The sequence below is a fragment of the Stegodyphus dumicola genome, chromosome 10 (genome assembly GCF_044657685.1).
Source record: "Stegodyphus dumicola isolate Sdum_Otavi_A_Nest chromosome 10, ASM4465768v1".
Lineage (NCBI taxonomy): Eukaryota > Metazoa > Arthropoda > Arachnida > Araneae > Eresidae > Stegodyphus > Stegodyphus dumicola.
Window position 1 is genome coordinate 16,557,308 of NC_140777.1, and position 24,342 is coordinate 16,581,649.

Sequence of the window (24,342 nt, forward strand, 5' to 3'; positions counted from 1 at the left end):
AACAGAATCTTTGTGTTTTTACTATTATTACTTATTTACATTCAAAGTGTACATTTATTCACCATTTTAAAGAAGGAATTTTAATAAAAGCGTACCTATTTAATTCTAGATTTATATTTAAATAAGCTAACCTAGTTAAATTCGATCGAACTTTTATTCTCAACATCCTCAATCATTTTAATTACAACGAAATGAATGAAATATTGTTCAAATAAATGCAATCAGAACGATTTATCTTTTTGTTTTTTTAATACTTTTCTACTAAAAAGCTAAAAAAGAACAGTACGTGCTAATTCGAACATATTTGTGATTAGTGTTTTCGCGATTTCAGACGGAAAAAATGAATTTTAATTACCGAAGCTTCACAGGATGTGTTTACGCATAAACATAGCCAATTTTCAAGGCATTTTTCTTCATTTAAATAAACTCTTCTCTTTCGCTTAATTTAAATAAAATCCACAGGCAACTTCCAAACAGCGAGAAATGTACAATTTATATAATTGCTTTGTTCACGAGCTGCCTCTAATTAAAGAACAACTATTTTATATTATTAGAATAGTAGCATATGAGGCAAAGCTTACATGTGAAACAAAAGATTCCACAGTATACTTTGCCGTTTAGAATAAATTACATACATAGTAATCATAAAAAAATTCCCAATATATGAATCCCTATTGGTCTATCCGCTCAGCCAATCAGAATGAAATTTCAGATACTGTTATTTGAAGGCTGGAGGTTATTTGAAGCAATACAGCTCTCACGGTTACAGTTACAGCGTACAAATTTTGAAATATTCGAATGGCAACATCCCTTTTGTACTTCGGAAATTAATCAGCGCATTGAAAAACCATAAATGGTGCTGGAACGATACAACGAACGATTTCGCACGACATCGTTAGTTAAAAAAAGGGGGGGATACGTGAGGAAACACGATAAATTAAAAATGCAACGGAGTTCATTACTAGAGAAATTCAAATGTCTGAGTGCATATCATTTGGAGCTATAAATAGCTTTTATTAGTTATATTTATAAAGGGAATATTTACAGAATATTATCAATTAGATGTATTATTAGCCCAAAGGGGTGTTAGACACAAAGCGCTATTAGTCGCAAAACGGCATTTTGCGTCGTTTAACTTTCTGAGTTGGTTCTCTTTCCAAATTGTTGCCACCAAATATTACCGCCCTGTATTATATTTAAATAAGTGAAAAATGAGTAGTTTGCTGATTATTATTGCATAAATGCATTTACCTTTTTTTAAAATTCATATTAGTGGTCCGCCAAATATAAATTATGTATGTAGTGGTCCGTGAAGTTCTAAGGGTTGACGATCGCTGATCTACTCTCCAGATAAACTCTTTTTTTCATTTTGTTCTGAAGCATTTCATTGTCACCAAAATATACTTATAACCTAAAATAAACTTGCTCTACTACATTTCGACAATTTCCTTCTTTTGACAGAACTGTCTTCCGAACATGTTGAGTAAATGAGGAACTACATTACTGTTTTTTCTTGGAAAATATCTCATGTGGACACCATATGACTTTCTTTATTTATTTAATTACACACATCTTTTACTGCACTTCAATTATAAACTTATTTCCTCGAATTGTTTTAACTTAATTAAACAATTCCTCAAGGCGAGTTGAAAATGACATCAAAACCAGTAAATTTTGAAATTAAATATTCCGGTCCATTTTTGTTGAACGGGAATCAAACGTCTTAATTTTTCATTATAAATATAAATTTAAATATAAGTATAGGAATTGTGAGACCATATTAGAGTTAGATTTCGCTATTTGTTCAAAAATAATTATTTTAAATTTAACATTGCCAAAACATGAGTATTTTCATCACTGAAACACGAGTCATTTAAAAAAATCGTCCAAATAGATCGGGAACGGTCAGAATATATATATATCCGTTGACACATGATATCAAAATTTTTCAGAATTACAATACTAACTTTACTTCGTACATAAAAGTAATGACGCAATAATACTCGTATTATTATCACTTGCGACTTTAAATCTAATATAAAGAGCTATTTATCAGCCATCTCTCGAAATTTCTGATTAAAATAAAAATTCCTTAAATTTGCAATAATCATAAAGTAAAGAAACCATTTTCCGCGATCAGAGTTTCCATGTTCTTATCATTTTCCCCATAAGATAAGTATTTAATTTATATTTTTCTAACATCATAATAGAACTACAGTGGAATCTATCTATCCTATATATATAAAGAAGAATGCGTGTTTGTTTGGTCGCGATTAACTTCAGTCCTTATTATAGCTACCGTCACCAAACTTTCTACAATTCTTTGATAGGTCCTGAGACAGACCTAAGTCCACTTTTTCTCCCCCCTCCAAAAAATAGCTAAAATCAGAGATATTAATTAAAAACTCTGAAAACGCTAATTTTCGCCCTCATTTTTCCGAGTGGCAACAGTCTCGCACACTGGAGATAAAAATCTGTTTTATTCAAGGAGGTTAGAATAGAAGGAGGGAAGGTTCAACTCAAACGGTGAAGCTTGGCGGCCATCTTCCTGTTATCACCGTGACTTGTGCAAGGAAGTCTGTCATTGCAACATTTTTTTCTTCTCTTTTTGAAGCATGTCAGCTTGTATTGCATATGGATGCATAAATAGATTCTCGAAAAAAATTCCGGGCATTATTTTTCACACGTAAGTATTAATTTTCTTTTCTTTTTTTTTTTTTTTTTTTTTTTTTATGTAATATGACAACTATGTCAAAAAATATCACAATGTCATGTGGTTTTCTTTCCAGATGTGAAAAAAAGGACTTAAAATAGGTTATTTAATATAACTATAATCAAAATATATTAAATACATTTTAATGTTTCTGTTTATAGCTGGTATCTTCGTTCCTTAAGATACAATGCTATATGGTAGGATTTAAATTGTATAATTTGAACGTTTTAGTTAATTCGTTTTATAACTTTCATGAAAAGTAAGAAATCAATTGTTACTATTTTTATTAATTGTAAAGGTGTTAAATAAAGCAATGCTTTTCTTTATATATTAATTATTATTCATTTTTTAAAGTTAAGATAAACTGTTCTGTTGTTAAAAATTTTTTGTATAAACTTACAAATTTCTGAGCAGTATAGTGATAAAATTAAGTAAAATATTTACACAACTGAACATGTGGAAAAATGTATCCAAACAGTTATATAGGTGTATTTCTGTAATTCAACTTAATTAAAGGCAATTTCTTTGAGATTAATAAATATGAAATGCGCATAAACTGAAATCAATGAATTCTGTTTTATTTTATTAAGATTTATTTTCTAACCTAAGCGAATCCGTGAAATATGCAGAAATATCATTTTTTAAAGGCTTTAATGTTATGCGCATGCATTTAGATTTCGAACTATTTCTTAACAATTTGCTGTACATAGTAAATTATGGATATCATATTTATTACTTTAAAACAAAAATTCAACAATAGCGGGGGATTTCATTATAAATTTAACATAATTTTACTGGAAAATAAATGCACGGAACAGCTTAGAAACACGTACATATCACTGCCGTAATGCAATGTTTTGAAGTCACAAACATGGACGCGCTTGTTCGGCGGAGTTTCATTCCCCGATAGTGGAGGAAACTGCGAACCCTCCCTCCTTCTATTCTAACCTCCTTGGTTTTATTTCGAGAAGTGTTGCCATTGCTCGCTTTCAAACCGTAGAGTTTGTAACTAAAAAATTTCAAAGTTTTATAATAAAATAAAAATAGCATTGTCAAATATTAAATACATTATTCCCGATTCCAAAAATTCGTGGGAAGCCATTTCGACTATTCCCATCTTCGTACGACTTTAATCAGCCGCGATATTAAATGAAAACTCTGATTTTCGCAGTAATTTTCCGAGTGGCAACAGTTTCGCACGCTGGAGATAAAAATTCGCTTTATTTCGAGAAGTGTTGCCACTGCTCAGTTGCAAATTGTAGAGTTTGTTGAAAAAAAATTTCTAAGTTTTAGGATGAAATAAAAATAGCACTGCCAAACATTAAATACACTATTCTAAAAATTCATGGAAAGCTGTTTCGACTATTCCCATCTTCGTACGACTTAATCAGCCGACATATTAATTAAAAATTCTGAAAGCGCTCATTTTCGCGATCATGAGTGGCAACGGTGTCGAGCGTTGCCGCTTTTAAATCGTAGAGCTTGTTAATCAGATTTGTAAGTTTTACGAAATCTATATATGTATATAAAGAAGAATGTCTGTGTGCTTGTTCGCGTTATTGATTTCTGATTAATTATGATCCATTTTTTTGCCACATTTAGTTGACTAAAATTGAATATAGGTGAAATATTGGATGGAACTTGAACTTAAACGCCCAATTGATTAGAAAAATGAAAATCATTAAAAAATGCATGCCATTGTCGCTAATATAATGAGACAGAATTAGTTAATTTTTCTATTGAACTTTTCATGTAGGTTGCATATCGCATCAGACTGAAAAATGTACGACTCTGAATCGTACTTTTTGCATCGTTATTAGAGAAGGATTACAGCGGTATTGTTCTCTCTGTTGTTAAACATTACTTCAACTGGCATCGGATACGTCCGCTGGTTTAAAGTTAGATTAGGAAATTGGATTTCAACACCAAAGTATTCCTGATGGAATAGCAGCATCTGGCTTTTTTCTAATCACAATATTAAAAACTCAGACTTATTAATAAAACAATTTCGTTAAATTATGGTAATAAAATGTTTCCAAAAATCTGATCGCAATTTCTTCATAGCGACTGCAATTTAATGCTTTCAAAATTCAAGCTACATGCAAAGACACACAATAGGAATAAAGATTTCGCAGAAACTAACCACTTTTTATGCGAACGAATACTAAATTTTGCTTTTTCGGACTCCAATATTACCATCCAGTCACGCAGATAATTCCATCCCCAGAACAGCTGTATAACGAGCAGCTGGTGTTTATGTGCACGTGTTCCTCAACGCACGACTGAATTGACAACATTCTGTGACAACGGCACAGTTTTATAGTATTGGCGCGATCTAAAGGCTCTCGGGCTGTAACAAATTGAATTCTGGACTTATGTATAAAGAATCTTAAGAATAAAAAATTATTTTACATTTAAGAAATATGACGTCAAACATAATCGTATTGTTTAGCGGCTAGAAGAAGAAAACAAGAACAAATACCAATGCGTTATTGCCAATGAAAACACTGCTCATCGTATTGCACAAAATAAAAAAATCTAGGCAGACGGTTTTAGTGGATTATTCAGTTATGGCAAAGCACACGAGGGCTATCTGCCTAAAGGGAGGTATGCCTTCGTGGAGGACTTTCTAAGGGAAACTGGCTCGTTTACACGTTACACATGGGGGTGTCTCCTTTATTGATTAAATATCATGTTCTTCGCACTTAAACCATAAAATTCAGTTGAACAGCAATATCGCAAAATAATTTTAAAATGAGCCTATGCTTAGAATTTTCGATACACAGTCTCGAGCGGAGAAATCCCCCCCCCGCGCAGTGTTGCCATTGCTCGCTTTGAAATCGTTGAGTTTGTTAATCAAAAATTCGTTAAAGTGTTGCAAAATATGAAATAGATAATAAAACAGATTCCAAATTAGGGTTACCAGATGCCCATATTCGGTGGAGGATTACGTTATTCAAAATTGGATGGCTCTAGGTACCGTTGTTTTATCACAATGAAACATACATACATTTATGCAGATTCTTCATTATTTAATTTCTTTAAATATAGTACAGGGCTGTAATATTTGGTGGCAACAGTTTGAAAAGTGAATCAACGCAAAATGCCAAAACGAAATTAACAGCCCTTCCGGGGTAACGCCTTTTGATCTTAAAATATATATACATATATAAATGTACAAAAGTCGTCAGTTTTCTTGTTAAGTATTTCATACTTTTTGTATTTAAACTTTTTGTAATTGCAATTTATTTTTACATAGTGTTTTAAAATTTTACACGGGAATCACATTTGCTTTTGAGCAATAGCATGAAGAATTTCCTTTTTACCTTTAATACGAGTACGATATAGTATTATTATTTACGTGAAATAAAACTCTAAATCTTGTAAGTTCAAATATCGAAAGTAAAAATTATCGGAAGTATCACATAGAAGCAGAAAAATGAAAACTTTTGAGAATTTGGAATGAATCTGTATTAAAAATTTAAATGTGCTAAAGAATTGTGAAAATCCTGAGTGGTATTGCTACCACAGTTTTTAATAAATTAGATTTATTTTTTTGATAGATTTTTTAAAAAATGCGACTTTTATAGCAGAGAAGAGTGTTGAACCATATTTACAATAATTCATTTTTTATAATTATTTGCCTATCTGAGTTACTGTACAACACTGAAATACAGAACATACATTCCTTTCCGGGTGAAATAAGTGTTCTTTATGCACCTTAACCTCCCTACTAACTATAATGATTAAGTTAAAAACCAAAAGGATGAAATGGTACGATTTCTGATGTTCTCATTCAGGACACTTGCAAATCCAGAAACATAAAATATGTTGCCACTTTCAGAAAGCCTGAATCGGGATATCACGAAATTAATACCACTGATATAAACATCATTAGGGAGAACCATGTGTCTTACGATTATTGATTGGGAATTCCATTAATATTTTTAAATTCCATGCACTTTTTTAATTCGCAAACAATTATGCGTTTTGACTGCAATCCTATTAATTTGTTTCGTGCATTTTCCAAACTTTATCCACGAGACGCCTGGAAAAAATATATCAATGATTAGGGGGGAAAAAGTGTTATTTAATCCTTCTGGCAGACGTGTATTATTTCTTTTACCTGTTCGAAACTAAAATCCAAGAAAGAAAAGTCCGAATAAACCAGACAGATAAAAATACTTCACACGTTGTCAAACTTTTAATTCTATTTTTAGCCCAAAGGGCTGTTAATTTCCTTTTGGCATTTTACGTTGATTCACTATAAACGGCGAATCACTTTTAAAATTGTTGCCACCCGATATTATCGCCCTGTATTATATTTAAAGAAATTAAATAATGAAGAGTTTGCATGAATGTATGTATGTGTCTCGCATTGTGATAAAACAACGGTACCCAGAGTCATCCAATTTTGAATAACGTACGTCTCCACCCGAATATGGGCATCTGGAAGCCCAAATTTGGAATTTGTTTTGTTATCTGTTTCATATTTTGTAAAGTATTTATGAGTTTTTAATTCTGTAAGCAGTGACCAGATAAAATCCTGCAAAAGAAAAATACCTCACATCTGTAACTGCCCACGTGAAGAATAACCAAAAGAATAAAATCTCACATTGAAAAAAAGCTCACACAGATGAAACCGCACAGATACACAGGATATATACAAAAATCTAAAAATTTTAATTGGAATTTTTCCAAACAGCCAAATAGTTCAGTTTGAGGTTCGAATCCCGCGAACGGGCTGGCTGCATGGGTGTTTTCGTGGTTTTCCCCATGTGTAACGTGTATACGAGCCAGTTCCCCTTAAAAAGTCCTCCACGAAAGCATCCCTCCCTTAAGTGCTTTGCCGTAATCTAATAAACCAAACCAAACCACACCGCCAAAACATTTTAATTTGTTATTCTCGATTCGACAGTTTTTCACATTCATGGTTTTCTTATGGTATAAATTTAAGAAGAAAAATTTAGGAGCATAAGGTTAGAGATTCCTTATACAAACTTAAAAATTATATTTTAAATAAAATTTAGAAGGCGTTTATGTTACACAAATACCCCTCGTGTGCTTTGCCATAATCACATAGAACAAAACTTTAGAAAGTGTTACCTGAACCCATCCCTCCCCTAAAGCTTAAATAACCGTCCTGTGCCTTACAATTTCAAATAACCTAACCTAAGTTATTTAACAATCCCAGAAAATGTCATTTGTCTTAAATTCAATGTTCAAAAAACGATGAAAAAAGAAAAAAAGAAAAAAAAAAAACTTTTGTTTCAACAAAAGAGGCAGACTATCTACCTATGAGGTCCACCAGCGGCCGAGCGGTAAAGTCGCCGAACACTGGTAGTTCGGTCCGAGGTTCGAATCCTAGGAACGGGCTGGTTGCATGGGCGTTTTCGCGGTTTTTTCCCATATGTAACATGTATGCGAGCCAATTTCCCTTAAAAAGTCTTCCACGAAGGCATCCCTCCCTTAGACAGATAGCCCTTGAGGTTTTGTCGTAATCTCATAAAACCAAACCAAAATCTATTAACTGAATTATTGACACCTATGTATTTCCACGTTTTCCTATATAAAAAGATGATCAATTGATTGAAATGAACATTGATTAAAACTATATTGATTACACTACATTACATTGATTAGAACGAAAATAAATACGAACATTTACTGATTAAAGATTTGGCTGAATTTTCACATAAATCTCTGCAGTATATTAAGATAATTGAGATCAAATAAAATTTAACAAGAAAAATTATGCTGAAAATCACTAGAGATGGGGTAAAGAAATTTGTACAGTTTAAGCTTCAATACTTCAATAATGAAACTTAAATTGCGCGAATTTTATTTGTGTAGTTTTAATTTTATTGCTGATAAACACTTTCTTCGTTGAAGTTTGAAAGTTAAAAAAAGTTGAAGTTTGAAAGTTAAGTTAAAAACCGGAACATATGGTTAATCTAGTGGGAGACTATGAAAGTTAGCAGCAATGCTATCAAGCATTGTATCGAGATTTAACAAAAGTTTCCCACTACCACAAGTATCCTCTGCGCAAACAGTTCGCGTTGGCGTGTTTAATCATATTTTGTCAAACGATTTTTGGCATTTGAAATAAGGAAACTTGCTTTAGAACACTGCATTGTGAATTTTTTAAAAAAATATCATTATCATCAAGTGTCTGAAACGGACCGATCACGCAACCAGGTTAAAACAATCACTTACCTACCAGTTCTGTAGCAAAAAGTCAGCAACAGAATGTCACCAAATCATGTACACAGCTTTAGGTACTAATGTAGTGTCATATGACACTGTGAAGGTTTGGTACGGAAAGTTCAAAACAAGGACTATGGCGTTCAAGAAGCAGAGCGCTCTAGCCGGATTACAGATGCAGATGAGGCCCGCCTGCGAGAACTTGTGGAAGAAATTTAGTATTCAAACACTCGAGAGCTTGCTAAGGAGTGAGACGCTAGTGCCATGTCCACCAGTCGCGCTATGCGTCGCATAAACTTGACGTACAAGTTCAATCGCTGGGTGCCGCAGGAGCTGACAGGAGCAGATAAGGACAGACGTGTTCGGGCCTGCACTAATCTGCTCGAATATCAACGCAAGGACAAAAATTCTAGACCGGATCACCACCTGTGACAAAAAGTGGATTTATTTCAACAACACAGGCTGAAATGAGGGTCGGTCCGTGCCCACTGAACCCGTCGGCGGCGTCGCAAAGCGCAGTTTCACTAACAAAAAGATCTAATTTTTATCTGGTGGGATTGCCGTGCATTAGCCAGAAACAGTATCTGGAAAAAGGTAAAACCCTCGACAGTGAAATGTACAGCGAGATGCTGGTTCGCGTTGACGAGCTATCAAGGGAAAACGTCGAATTGAGTTCCGGAGCAAAAAAAGGTAATGTTCCATCAAGATACTGCAAGACGACTTGTGTCTGCATTCACCGGTTCGACTCTGTACGGCCTCGAACGGGATCTTTCGCTACACCCACCGTATAACCCCGACATAATTTTTCTCACGCTTGCAGGTACATCTTGTTGGTGCTATCTTCCATTCTGCACAGAACGCTCGAAATGAGATTGATCTGTTTTTGGACTCGCGACCACCAAATTTCTGGGCCATGAAAAACTGCCAAAACGTTGGCAAAAAAATCATAGATTGGGATGGTGATTACTACCCGCACTAAAGGTACTACTTTCAGGTTCTTTTTTTCTAACTTCATTAAGAACATTTTCTGGCGGTAAGCATTCGTTACAACCAGATATTGGCAACAAATATACAATTGAAATATATTCGTGGGCTGCGAGTTTGACAGCACTGCTTCAAGGTACATACATCTGGGAGTAAACTACAGAAATGAGAGTTAGGGGATGCGGCCGACTAGGCGTCGAAGAATACGCCAAAGAGCAAACGATAGCGGAGCGGAGGTCGAAAAAGCTCCCAATCAAAATCCACCGGAGAGGGAATCAAGCGCTTCCTAAAACAGCGAAAGAACGATCTCCTTTTATCACCTTCCTCAACGAACTAAGATTATCCTTATCGACTCTGTGGGGTGCTCAAAGGGTTACTTCACCGACAAAAGGTAATCAACATGTATCAACATTTGAAACTGACATAACTGAATCCTTTTACTCCGGTAAAATCTTCAACTATTCAATGCGTAAATTCAGGTTACGTTACGTTATTTGGATACGGGTATTCCGAAATCGATCAAACACGTAACTATCAAAATCAAATGAATGAAGGTGTATGGCATTGGGACGACTTTTATCTTTTAATTAAAACTTAAAAAAAATAAAATAAAAATTTAAAAAATCTGGAAGTTTTTAGATTTTATATTACGCCAAAAGGGATTTTTTTTTTTTTAACGTGTTTCCTGTGTTACCTTTATCATGTTCTTCGCACTTAAACCATAATATTCAGTTCAACAGCAATATCGCAAAATAATTTTAAAATGAGCCTATCTTTAGAAATTCTGATACACAATCTCACGCGCTGGGGATAAAAATGTGTGTTTTCCGAACAGTGTTGCCATTGTTGGCTTTGAAATCGTTGAGTTTCTTAGTAAAAAACTCATAAATGTTTTAGAAAACATGTAATAGATAATAAAACAAATTCCTAATTCGGGTTTTCAGATGCCCATATTCGGGTGGAGGATTTACGCGATTCAAAATTAGATAGCTCTAGCTACCGTTGTTTTATCACAATGCGAGAAACATACATACATTTACACAGATTCTTCATTATTTAATTTCTTTAAATATAATACAGGGATTTAATATTTGGTGGCAACAGTTTGAAAAGTGAAACGCCACAAAATGCCAAAACGAAATTAATTGCCCTTCTGGAGTAACACTCTTTGGGTTAATAATTAAATGCATGTCTATTCATAACGCAGGTTAAACGCCTAAGCTCAAACGCAAAGCTTGCAAACGTCGATTTATTTCTAACATTCCAATCTATAGTGGAGGAAGAGGTATTTGAACAGTACAAATTCATGCAATAATTTTATTGCAAATGATGTAACTTAAATTCTTACATGATAGCTAACTCACGTAATGTGCGTAATAAATAAATTAAAAAAAAAAAAAAAATAGTGTTTGTTGTCACTTATAACATACAAATATCAAGATACGCAAATATTCAAGCGGAAAAAGAAAATATTTGAACCAACTAAATTATAACGTAAAATTCAATGAAACCAATACTAAAAATAAAATCTAATATTTCGTAAAAGCTCACCAGTGGCCGAGCGGTAAAAGGCATTGAACCCTGGTAGTTCGGTCCGGGATCCCAGTACCGGCGAATTTTCGTGGTTTTCCCTGTTTCTAACGTGGATACGAGCCAGTTTCTTTTAAAAACGAGGCATCCCTCCCTTCCCATGTAGGCATAAGGGCGGAGCACATAATAAGTAAAAAAAAAAAAATTTTTTTTGTAAAAAGTCCAATCTTGTTTGTAACAACTCGTAGTATTCTTGGCATTTATTCTACTAACCTTTTGGTTAGATATGATGATATTTTTTCCCATGCTTTCAAAAGAATATTTTTCAATTCATTTTTTTTTATTTGAAAATTTATGTTTTCTAGCTTCTTGATCCGAAAAATTTCCACAAATTCTCAATCGGTTTGAGAACAGGTGATGGGGGCGAAGTGTTCAGTCTTTGCGAAACTTCATATAAATAATTCTTTTGCAACCCTAGCTATATGGTTATTGTCTTGTTGGAACCAGAAGTCATCTTTAATTACCCAATTTTGATACGCTCTGAAATAAATTATTTCGCAAATATGTCTAGGTATTTTCTCGAATTCAAAATCCCCTCAATTATGGTCAAATTATCGGTTTCATTCCAACTAATACTACCCCATACGATAACGCTCCCACCACCATACTTTACAGTTGAACATAGCCCACCAGCGGCCGAGCGGTAAAGTCGCTGAACACTGGTAGTTCGGTCCGAGGTTCGAATCCCGTGAACGGGCTGGCTGCATGGGCGTTTTCGTGATTTTCCCCATGTGTAACGTGTATACGAGCCAGCTTCCCTTAGAAAAACCTCCACGAAGGCATCCCTTTCCTTAGGCAGATAGCCCTCGAGACTTTGCCATAATCACATACACACACAATACAGTTGAACATACATTTTTAAGATTTAAAGCCGTTTTATTTTTTCTCCAAAGAGTTTTGCTGTTATCGGATCCAAATAAACAAAATTTACTTTTATCAGTGAAAACAGTCTTTTTCCAAAATTATAAAGGCTTATTTATATTACTTTTTGCAAAATGAAGCCTTTTCTTACGATTAGTTTTACTTATATACGGTTGTTTTTCATGCACTCCTGGCTTTATATCTGAATTTTTGTAGGTTTTTCTTACTGCTTGAGGTGTAACACAAACACCTGAATAAGATGCAAGGTCATTAGATATTTTTACACTGCTAATAAAAGGCTTTTCTAATGACCTGTCAATCATTTTGCTTTCTCGTGCTGTTAGACGTTTTAGACGCCCTGTCCTCTTTCTATCTTTGATACTCCCAGTTGATTTATATTTACTTATCACATAATAAACATTTGATAAATTTAATCTTAAAATTGTTGCTATTTCACGGTAAGTGGAGCCATTATTTCTTGCATTTACAATTCTATCATACTTTACAAAACATATTTGAAAATAATAAATTTATAATGAAAAAAAGGAGGGGGAATTGGAACTGATAAGATTAACAGAACGTTCTAAAACAAATTTCGTTTCTTTTTCTTTCACTATCTGAAGTCAAGTTTCAACCTTTTTTCATTGGTTGTTCAAATACATTTTTCTATTTCGAAATTTGTGTAATTTTGGTTTCGGCGTTGTGATAAGACTACGTGATGGTTAATTTTTTATTCATTACATAAGCTGTTTTTAACTAGATATCATGTAGAAATTAAATTTAATTTACACAATTTGCAATACAATTATTGCAGAAATTTGTGTTGTTCGAAAACCTATTTTTATCCACTGTATTGAGCATTGTAGTTTGAAATCTAAACAAAGAAGACAGCTCATATTTTTTTTTACTTTCACACGTGTCTAGACGGAAAGGAGCTAAGTTAATAGAACAGACTTATAATGCCATCGGCTAATCTTTGAAATATAACAGGTAGTTTGGCGACATGTTGTTAAGGCGATAAAGGTTACTTAGCTAGGACTTTAGCAGTGTACATGGATAAAGTCAAGAGTGTGCGCAATGCCATTTTTGTGCAATTCTGGGATTTTTTTTAAGTGAGAATAGGTCGACGTGTATGTGCAATTATTAAAAACGCGGCAAGCAGTTTGCGATTCTGCACTTTCTCCCAATTTCGCACCTAATCTTCGTCATGATAAAGCACTTTTGTTCCATAAAAGTTCTAGCATAAGCGTAATTCGGCTAGCAGATTGTTGGAAAAAAATGTTGAGTAAAAAAAAAAAAAAGCCTTTACTTCGTGAAAACAAAATGGCGTCCAAACAAAAACTAGCAGGTTGCTGTAGCAGGGTTGGTCGCCAAATTTTTGCCAAAAAATCGCCAAGTTACCATAATTCAAAGATTAACCATGCCATCTTTTAGCAATATCAGCAAATATTTCTTAACACGGAGAAGCACACAACGGCTATTTCGATAAGGGAAAGGTTGCCTTCGTGTAGGTCCATCCAAGGACTACTGTCTCGTATTTACGTTGCGCACAGGGAAAACCTCGAAAACCAACCACGCAAGCCGTCTCTTCGCTTCGAATACACCTCTGGTCAAACTCCCAGTAATGATCGGTCTTAACCACTCGGCAAATGGTGGGACTACACATGAATACAGATAATTTCCGAATGACCGCCAAATATCAACGGTTATCTCAAAATGACGGTTAACCCAAGAGAAAGAAACGCAGAAAAATGCAATTACTCGTATACTACATTAACCTTAACAGAAATACTTGTTAGATCTGTAGACAAACGGCGACCTATTTTTCAGCGCATGTAAGTCTTCTGCCCGAACATTTGCACTTCCAAGCCCGAATTTTGAATCTGGTTTTGATTTATTTCATATTTTATACAAATTTAACACCTCGACGCTCATTTTCGTGCCAGTTTCACTTTTAAAATAAAAAGATGCTGCCACACAATGTAATCGCTATATATTAGGGATATAATATAGTGCGAAACAATACAATTTTTAGAGAAATAATTTTAGACAAATTATACAGTTTTAGAGACATAATACCGTTTTTAGAGAAACAGTACAGCGAATATATAAAAACATATTACCAACTAAATACTCAATCAGGAATTCTAAAGGCAGGGCTGTTTTTAAATAGTTTGTGATTTGGCTATTCAGTTTTATGCGTGGTATGTGCGAAAAACGTGATGTTTAATAAACAGCATTCAAAAGGCAAAAAGACAATAAAAAAGACAAAAAATTGTGAAAGTTATCGAACACTGACATGACGAACTGGGAACAAACAGATTGGAAGAAAGAAATTAATTGCAATAGTTAACACACTGCATCCGGAATTCTAAATTATGCAGCTTTTAAAAATTCTGCGATTTTTACAATTGCATTTCATATGGCGTAAGTGCGAAGAAAGTGAAGTTTAATAAATCAAATTAAAAAGACAAACACTTGATAATAAGAAGACAAAAAAGAAAGTTTCGTAATTCATCTTAAAACTGAACAATGGTAGGATGAACTGGGGGAAAAACTAAAAACTAGAAAAAAACGTCAACATTTAACACTGAATCGGGAATTCTAAAAGTAAGCTGCTTTTAAGAACTTCGCAGTTTCAACTGCTGAATTTTATGCTGCGTAAATGAGAAGAAAGCGATGTTTAATCATAAAGTTCAAATGACAAAAAAAGTTGTGTAAGTAGGACCGACTCCAAGAGCAAACCGGTTGGTAAACTACGAGCTCAGCGGAAACAAACCCTCTGCAATGCTAAAATCTGAATCCTTTAAGATTTTCTTATTAACCCAAAGAGGCAGTTTGACCAGAAGGGCCATAAATTTCATTTTGGCATTTTGCGTCGTCCACTATAAAACGGTGTTTCACTCTTAAAATTGTTGCCACCTAATATTAGAGTCCCACATTATATTTAAAGAAATTACATACTGAAGAATATACATGAACGGATGTACGTTTCTCGCACTGCGAAACAACATTGGTACCTATAGAGACATCCAGTTTTGAATAACGTACCCCTCCACTCGAATATGGGCATCTGGCAGCCCTAATTTGGAATTAGATAATAAAAGAATTTCATATTTTGTAAAGCATTTATGGTTTTTGATTAAGAAACTGAACGATTTCAAAGCGAGCAATGGCAACACTGTACGGAGGGGAAAAAATTATTTTTATCTCCAGCGCGCGAGACCGTGTATCGGAAATTCTAAAGATATGTTCTTTTAAATATTTTGTGATATTGCTGTTTAACTGAATTTAATGCGCGTAAAGGTAACCGATAAAAAGTTAAAAAACAGCCCTTTGGGGGGTAATATAAAATTTGAAAGCTTTCAGATTTTTTTGTTGCATATTTTTATTTTAATCCATCTACGATAGCTCCCAGTGAAAGTAAATCATGCTTCAGTACTGATAAATATAGAATTACAGTATCCAGACAATGTTTTGAACGATAAAAATAATTCAAATTATGTTCCAAACTGTAAAACAAACTACCGTCTAAATTATCACAAAAAAAGAACGTTAAATGCTAAAAAAATTTCTACATTTATTTTTGCTTTTACGATAATATGAATGCTTAAAAATTCTGAGATACCGTTTTCAGCACAAGTTAATATCTAAATTTACTATTAAAAGCAATTAAAATGCTTCTTATTATTAAATGGGAGAGTTGTGGAAAAACAACCGATGTTAAAAGCATTTTAATAATGAAAGTAAATATACAAGAAACTATTTCCCTGCGCGTTTACTTCATGAAAAACACGTCTTCGCTAACGCACGAAATTCACGAATCTCCCTAAAATTGTTGTTTATAGAAAAATGCGTTTTAAACTCGTTTTTTTTTTTCCTCAAAACACCTTGGAAGAAAAGGATTTATGATCTCTAGATAATAAATCTTTTGCATATATCTCTTTTCCTGGCATCGGAAAATAACCTAAGGTGAAAGAAGGGCAGATTCGGCAGTTTTGGCGAGATCCCTTTTACCACAAGTGTATCTAAGCAACTACGAAAAGTTTCAGTTTCAAACGTGCTTCTTTTAATAATGTACACATTCGCTTATATTATTATAACTATTAAAATTAAACTGAAGTTCTAATATACTAAACATTTAAACTGCTAAAAGAATGCGACACGAATAAAATAATATACTAAAAGAAACGAAAAATTTTCTAAAAACCTTCTCCGACAATAAATAAATAAATAAATAAATTACCAACTTTTACCCATAATAATAGAATGAACAGTAAATTCGTAGTTACATTCTGAATTACAATAATTAGTGCAGTTAAAAATTGTTATTAAATTATTTTTTAATATCAGTATTTAAACTCAATATATGCAATAGTATAAACAAAATGTCAAAATTAATTCTCAAAATAATTAACACTAAAACCATAATAATTAACATCTAATTAACTATAAGACTTAATTAGCATGATGATTAGCATACTTATTATTTTAAGAGTTGAGATTAGGCAAAAACCCACCTATTACCCACCTTGGAATAGATCGTATGTAATACTTTTATATGGCTATTAAATGGTTATCTTTAGAAAGTAAGATTCCATAATTGAAAGTGTAACTAACATTATCAAATCTAAAATACAACAATGAAAATAAGCAAAAGTTAATCGTGAAAATAAATAAATGTATTCTTTTACATTAACTCAATTACAAAGCGCTTAAAAATTCATTATCTGTCATTAAAGTTTTAAGCGGCACTTAAAAATTTAATGACAGATAATGAATGATTTCCATAAAAGTATGGAAGGTAAAATAATGGAAAAGAATACTGGAACGCGTGACCGCCAACGATGAAAAATATTTGCACTTCAGAATATTAAGGAAAATTGAGAATTTTATTTTGGTTATACAAGAAAATGGTTAGCAGCAATACCAACCACAATTAAAATTAATTCTCAAGTTAATTTGCGGCCATTTGCAAAAAGCAAATATACATAGTACCTAATAAATATTGCAAAAGCAACAGCAAGGTATAAACAAATAAAGCATCAATTTAGATAACACTTTTACAATATTTAAAAAAGCTACAAACTTAATAGTCTTAGTTGTTCCGTAAACAATTATAAAAGCGCCAAAGAAGGATATACAAAACAACAACATGGCATAACAAACGATTCAAACAATTTCAATGTTAACAATTTTTTACTTTTTAGCATTCTATTACTTTCCTTATTGGTGCAATTTGAAAATTTTTTTACTAAATTAAACTATTACAGCTAAAAACATCTTCTAAAGTAACTACTACAGCTCGAGAATTTTTCGCGCGTTTTTTAAGCCAAGTTAAATCTATTAAAGAACGATTATTAATATAATAACACGCAAAATGCATGGAATTTGATTAATTTGACGAATTTCCAGCTTTAAAATCACTCTCGCTTTCAACTAATTTAAAATCATTAGGACAAAGCTTTATAATCATAAATTAAAGTCGTCAATTTACTAATCAATAACTATTTACACAATAATTACGGCAATTTCATATCACAACATATGTAAATTTCAGTACTTGTTTATTGATTAATAAATTTGGAATAGGGGTGAACATGAGAATTTTACCTTTAAAACTTTAATAGAATACTAAAATGCATCGCAATCTGACTGTAAATTTTACAACTATATGTACTTAACATTCTCAATAAATGTTGAAACTCGGCAAAGAGTTGTATTTTCTTCGCATTAATTTTAGCACAGGAAATACTATACTATTGTATAGTACTAACGAAAAATAAATTAATTAATAAATCAATAAATTAACAACGAAAGGCCTTACTAAAAAAAAAAAAAAAAAAAAAAAAAAAAAAAAAAAAAGAGCTTATACACATATTTACAAAAAATTAGTTTGAAAATTCTCACGCAATGTAATTTTAATTCATACACCAGCATCTTAACTCAGATTTAATAAACAATAATTGCTTTTGAAAAAAAGAACGATATTATAAAAAAATATCCTTTAAACTTGGTCGCTAATTGAATCATTTTAGAACATTTTTGCATTTTTAGATTTCTAAAAAAAATCTGGAAAATATAAAACTGGTATATCTTATTTATTTTCACAGTGAAATTCGATATCGTAATCTTCTAATAGCTTTGAAATTATCTAATTTACTAATTAATTAACATTCTGCGAGTCTCAACGAAAAGTGAATGCAAACTTACCTTTTAGCTTCTTTTGAAGCACTTGTCACAACTGAATTTTAATGATGAGTTGAATTATGACATCATCACAGTCAAGCCGCAAACAAGAAATAAAAATGAAAACAAAAAATGTAGCTAAACGTTTTCTTCACCAAAAACAACACCTCAGAGTACAAAAAACTTTCCGCAAACAATCCTCAGCGCTGTAATTGCAAATCTCGCATTGGAATTTTCCTGCAGTCCAGTAAATTAATATCATACCGAATTAAAAACTTTTCTTCGCACTTTTGGGCAACAAAACAAAATTTCACATCAGTTTCTAGAAACTTGGCCACAACGCAACGAACGCGCACCGATTTTTTTTCCGAGGGGGAAAAAAAAAATGACGAAAAAATTTTTTCCCGCCGCACGAATTGCGCCTTTAAAACTCTCTACTCATCGCGCACAGGTAAGAATGCTAAACTACTCATATTCAGTTCCTTCCTCGAACTGCCGAGTTTAAGTGAATTTCATATCGACGAGGGGTTGCTATATTTTATTTTAAGCGCCAATTATCGCCAACGGCGGAGAAATAACGGGCAGTATAGTGTTTCGGATACGGAAAAGGAGCTTTATGTTTTATCCCTACGCCGGGGTTAGAAAAATCCCTAAATCAATAGTTTTTAAAAAGGTCGTGACAAGATCGAATCGGAGGAAGGATTGTGCCGGGGAGGGAGGAGAGTAAATTGCATTATCGCCTTTATTTGGCGTCGTGTAATGAACATTTTCCTTCGCAAAAATGGGAGTTGCAAATAAGTCAGGAAAATGTCTACAACAATTACGCATATTTAGAATGCGTAAAAGTTACGTTTTCGGAGGGATTTCTAGCGAAATAGGCTGACTGCTGCGTCTCGCGTCAGTACGGATATACCTTTCTTTCGTTTAATTTTACGCTTTAATACGCTCCTCCTCTCCGGTTATAACGCTGTCTACACCGCTGTTTCGGATATTACGCGGCGTCGCCTGAAACTGTATTTAAGAAACGCGGTAAATAACGTATGCAGTGACAAAATAGTAAAAGCAAATTACTTAATTATAATTTCTATGTTAATTACAATTTTATTATATTTTCTCTGCAATTACATAATGAAGAAACTCTTTTTGTTTCTCCCATTGTGAGGAACCCACGGCACCTAGGACCACCGAATATTCAATACACGTAATCTTCCACCGTGCATCTCGAAGGCCGAAATCTAAATCTTTTATTTATTTATTATTTTAGAACAATTTCCTGCATTTTCGTTTAACAAACTCACCTATTCTGATGCGGGCAGTGACAGCACTGTTCGAAATAATACGCTTTTATCTGTGTTTTATCAGACTTCCGCCATCCGGCAAAATGTAAGATAGCTATTTTTCGATTTTATTCACTCGGCAGCCCTCAATAAGACTTTTTTTATTTAAGCCCAAAGGGACGATTTGCGCAAAAGGGCTATTACTTTGGCATTTTACGTTGGTTCACTATAAACGCCTTTTCAGTTTCCAAATTGTTGCCACCAAGTATTAGAGTCCTGCATTATATTTAAAGAAATTAAATAATGAAGAATCTGCATGAATGTATGTATGTTTCACGCACTGTGAAAACAACGGTACCTAAAGACATCAAAATTTGAATAACGTAATCCTCCACCCGAATATTATTTTCTAAATTTGGAATTTGTTTTACTATCTATTTCGTACTTTGTAAAACTTAAACGAATTTTTGATTAACAAGCTCAGCGATTTCAAAGCGAGCAATAGCAACAGTAAACGGGAAAAAAAAAAAAAAAAAAAAACATTATGTCCAGCTCGGGAGGTTTTGTATGGGAAATTGGGAAATTCTAAAGATATGCTCTTTTTTAATTATTTTATGATATTGCTTTTGAATTAAATTTTATGGTTTAAGTGCGAACATTTAATAAATTAAGATATTTAATAAATATTTAATAAAATGATATTTAATAAATTAAGGTAACCCACAAAACGCTAAAAAAAATTCCCCTTTGTACGTAATATAAAATCTGAAAGCTTTCAGATTTTTTACTCTTCTCCCCCCCCCCCCCTTATTCGGCCGTTGGATAAGACAGTGGCCTAAAACTGGCGGCACTGGTATGCTTCTCCCAAAGCAATTTTATTTGGCCCTCGAAAACATTTCAATTCTGTATTCCTTGCGAAGATTTCAAGATTTTAGTTATTTGAAGTTGGATTTTATATTATTTTTTATTTATATTAAAAAAGGAAGACTAAAAGCCAACAAAAAAGCTAATTAATTTACGGCGTGATAAAAATATTAATAAAAGATTTGAAAATTCACACTTTATTAACTTTTATTCGTACTCGTCAAAAAGTACATAAACTCAGTTAAGAGATATTGAGCCTCCCCCAGCGGCCGAGCGGTAAACTCGTTGAATACTGGTAGTTCGGTCTGAGGCTCGAAACCCGCGAAAAGGCTGGCTGCATGGGCGTTTTCGTGGTTTCTTCCTATGTGTAACATGTATGCTAGCCAGTTTCCCTTAGAAGGTCTTCCAAGAAGGCATCCCTTTCCTTAAACAGATAGCCTTATTGTGCTTTGACCAGATGATTGACCGACGAGCATCTACAACCCATGAAGAAGATAATTTCCTATTCATTTATCTCCAAGGTTTAATGTCAAGCCGTCTAAAGGGGAGGGTTGCTATCGTGGAGGGTTTTCTGAACGAAACTGGCTTGTATACACATTACACATGGGGAAAACCTCTAAATCTCACATAGAGCCAGCCCTCTTGTCGGATTCGAACCTGGGACCGAAGTACCAGTGTTCAGCGACTTTACCTCTCGGCCGCTTCTGGGTCTGTTATACGGAATGTGTGTGTGTGTGTGTGTGTGATTATGGCAAAGCCTCGAGGGCTATCTGCCTAAGGGGAGGGATGCCTTCGTGGAGGACTTTCTAAGGGAAACTGCCTCGTATACACGTTACACATGTTATACGGAATGAATAAGTTTACAATTATTTACATACAAACGTATGTATTTTTATTTACGCGTGGAAGAAAATTGAATAAATGAGAGAAAAAGACTAGTTTGTTAGCATTTATTCTGAAGTATTGTCATGCTCGGTAAATTTTCCTAAAAATTTAAGGTCTCGCACTTTGTTAATTTTTAGTTTAAATTAGAATTATTTGAAAGAAACGTGAATCTGCGAATTTAATATTTAACTGTCAAATTGTTGCGTGTATACGGTTTCGTAATAGATTGAATCCACACAAAACCGATAATAGCTTGATAAAATTTATTTTTATTAAAAGAAACACTTTACAGTTCTGGAACTTTCCACAAAAATACTCGTACAGATCTTCTCAGTATCAAATCAAAGAGTACAATCAGTAGTTACAGTCCAAACTACCAAAATCGTTAAAAACAATGCATTGCAAAGCGTATGTAAAAGGCGAAGCTGCTACAGATATCTCAGTACTCGGGAGTCAGCTATTAGCTAGCCACTGGGGAACTGATTCTCTCTCCTATCTCGTATAGTTTTCCACCTGTCGCTGAGAAATCTCTAGTACCTTCCATTTCTCGAAATTACTGGAAAGCATCTAAAGTTACGTATAGCAGCCAGATACCGTTACAGTTAACATTGGGATCCATTACAGTTATTTAATTTACGGCTTGCCCCATCAAAAACATATTGCGATTAGCAAAAAAGATTAAAGCTCCATTTTAAAACGTAATACATAGACGGAATAAAAAGGTAAAATTATTTTTGGAGGAGATCATATAGCTTTTATCAAAACTTACTAAACACTTTTTTCTCCACTAACTAACTTAGGCGATTTCTCCACTAACTAACTTTTTTCTCCACTAACACAAACTTTCACTGTTCGTTTCGACGGGGCACTGTCTGTGCGTACGTAATAGAGGGTGTAAAAAGAAAAATGTGAAAATTCTGCTCAAAAATTTTAAAAGCCACTGCCATAACGTGCCTTTTACTACTTACCTACTTACCCCTGCTACAATTAGTCCCTAGCTTCCTTATATCATAGCATTGGCCGAGCGGTATAATCGCTGAACACTGGTCGTTCCGACCTGGGTTCGTGTGTGTGATTATGGCAAAGTCTCGAGGGCTATCTGCTTAAGGAGAGGGATATCTTCGTGGAGGACTTTCTAAGGAAAACTGGCTCGTATACACGTTACACATGGGGAAAACCACAAGAAAAAGGCCCATGCCGCCTGCCCTTTCGCGGGATTCGAACCTCGGACCGAACTACCAGTGTTCAGCTACTTTACCGCTGGGTCGCTGGTGGGCCTCCGACCTGGGTTCGAATCCAGGCGAACGGGCTGTGTGCATGGGCGATTTCGCGGTTTTCCCCACGTGCAACGAGTATACAAGACAGTTTCCCTTAAAAATCCTCCACAAAGGGCATCCCTTAGGCAGACAGCCCTAGTGTGCTTTGCCATAGTAAACGAAACCAAACCTTTGTATCACAGAAAAAATTATAAGAGAGGACGACGAAGAAAAATTCGAATCCGCAAGAACAGAGGATCTAACCAAACATTTTTTGCTTTCCAAATTCCAGTCACCGGCGTGCAATGTCTTGGAATCAAGTTCGCGCAGTCCGAGTTAACCGTAAGACCTTCAGTTTTCCACTTACGGAAAAATTTTCTACTGCTTCAGCAAGCCTAAATTCTTGTCTCCAGTAATGACTCAAAACAGACAATAACTCATCGTTGATAGCTATTGTGAACTGAAGGTGGTGAAAGCTGGAAGCATGCCCCGCGTTATGCATGGTCTTCACGCCTCGTTTGATTCCCCACGAAAGGGACTTTAAATCGTCTCCGCCATAGCACAACTAATGATGTGGACCTGTACAAAAAGCGCCATTTTACTTTTCGGGCATTATAACAAAAGTTTATTGTTTAAGGAATCTTCATGTATGTGTTTGCATCATAAGTGTTGGACTGTGATATAATTTTGAAAGACAAGACCACAATCCACCCGGGCAATATAAATGAAAAACAAATAAATAAAAAAACTAACAATAATAAAATCTGCAAGGTTTCAGAATTTTGTGCGTTACTTTTATTTATTAAATATCGTGTTCTTCTCACTTAAAACACAAAATTTAATTCAACAGCACTATCGCAAAATAATTTTAAAAGAGCGTATCTTTAGAATTTTCGAAATGTCTGTTCTTTTCCTTACAGTGTTTCCTATTGCTCGCTTTGAAATCTTAATAAAAAATCTGATGTGTACACCACATGACTTCCTTGTACGGAATATTAAATTATACGCATTTTTTCTTGCATTTTATTTAAACTTATTGGATTGAATTAAACCTACTTCGCCGACAGCGCATAAACCACAATAGAATAATGGCATTCTTTAAAATTCACTTTGTTTACCATAGCGACACTCTGCCGCTAGGTTTACTTAACAGTATTATATTTCATTCCTATTATAACTCAGAATGCACAAAATGTATATCATTTAAATTAAAAGAATTATCTAATCGTTGCCACATGTTCTATTCAAATACTATAATAAAGCTAGAACGATGTATAAAAGAAATTAAGCAAACAAAACAAAAAAGAAACAGTTTTTCACAGACGATTGAGTATTTCTCATTGAATTTATTCAGTTCTCACTTCGAGACAAACCAAAAATACACAAAAACTCAAAATAGCTCTATTAAAAATTACGAAGTAAATCTCAAACGCTTATTTCCTCGAAAAAATTCCAGAAAGAATTATTCTTTGAATTACTTTAGCATGATTTAATTGGCAATAATAAATGAATGCGTTAT

The 24,342-nt window shown here is 33.8% G+C and overlaps 1 protein-coding gene across 2 annotated transcripts in view; it reads right to left on the reverse strand.

Moving 5' to 3' along the window:
- Positions 1 to 19,035, reverse strand: part of LOC118197110 (TOX high mobility group box family member 3-like) — a 209,965-nt gene extending 190,930 nt beyond the window's left edge. The window contains exon 1 of one of the 2 annotated variants that reach the window (XM_085824675.1): positions 18,566 to 19,035. The gene's annotated coding sequence lies outside the window, so the exon portion shown is untranslated. The remainder of the gene's footprint in view (positions 1 to 18,565) is intronic. The other variant, XM_085824674.1, reaches the window with a different exon arrangement.
- Between the last annotated feature and the right edge of the window lie 5,307 nt (positions 19,036 to 24,342).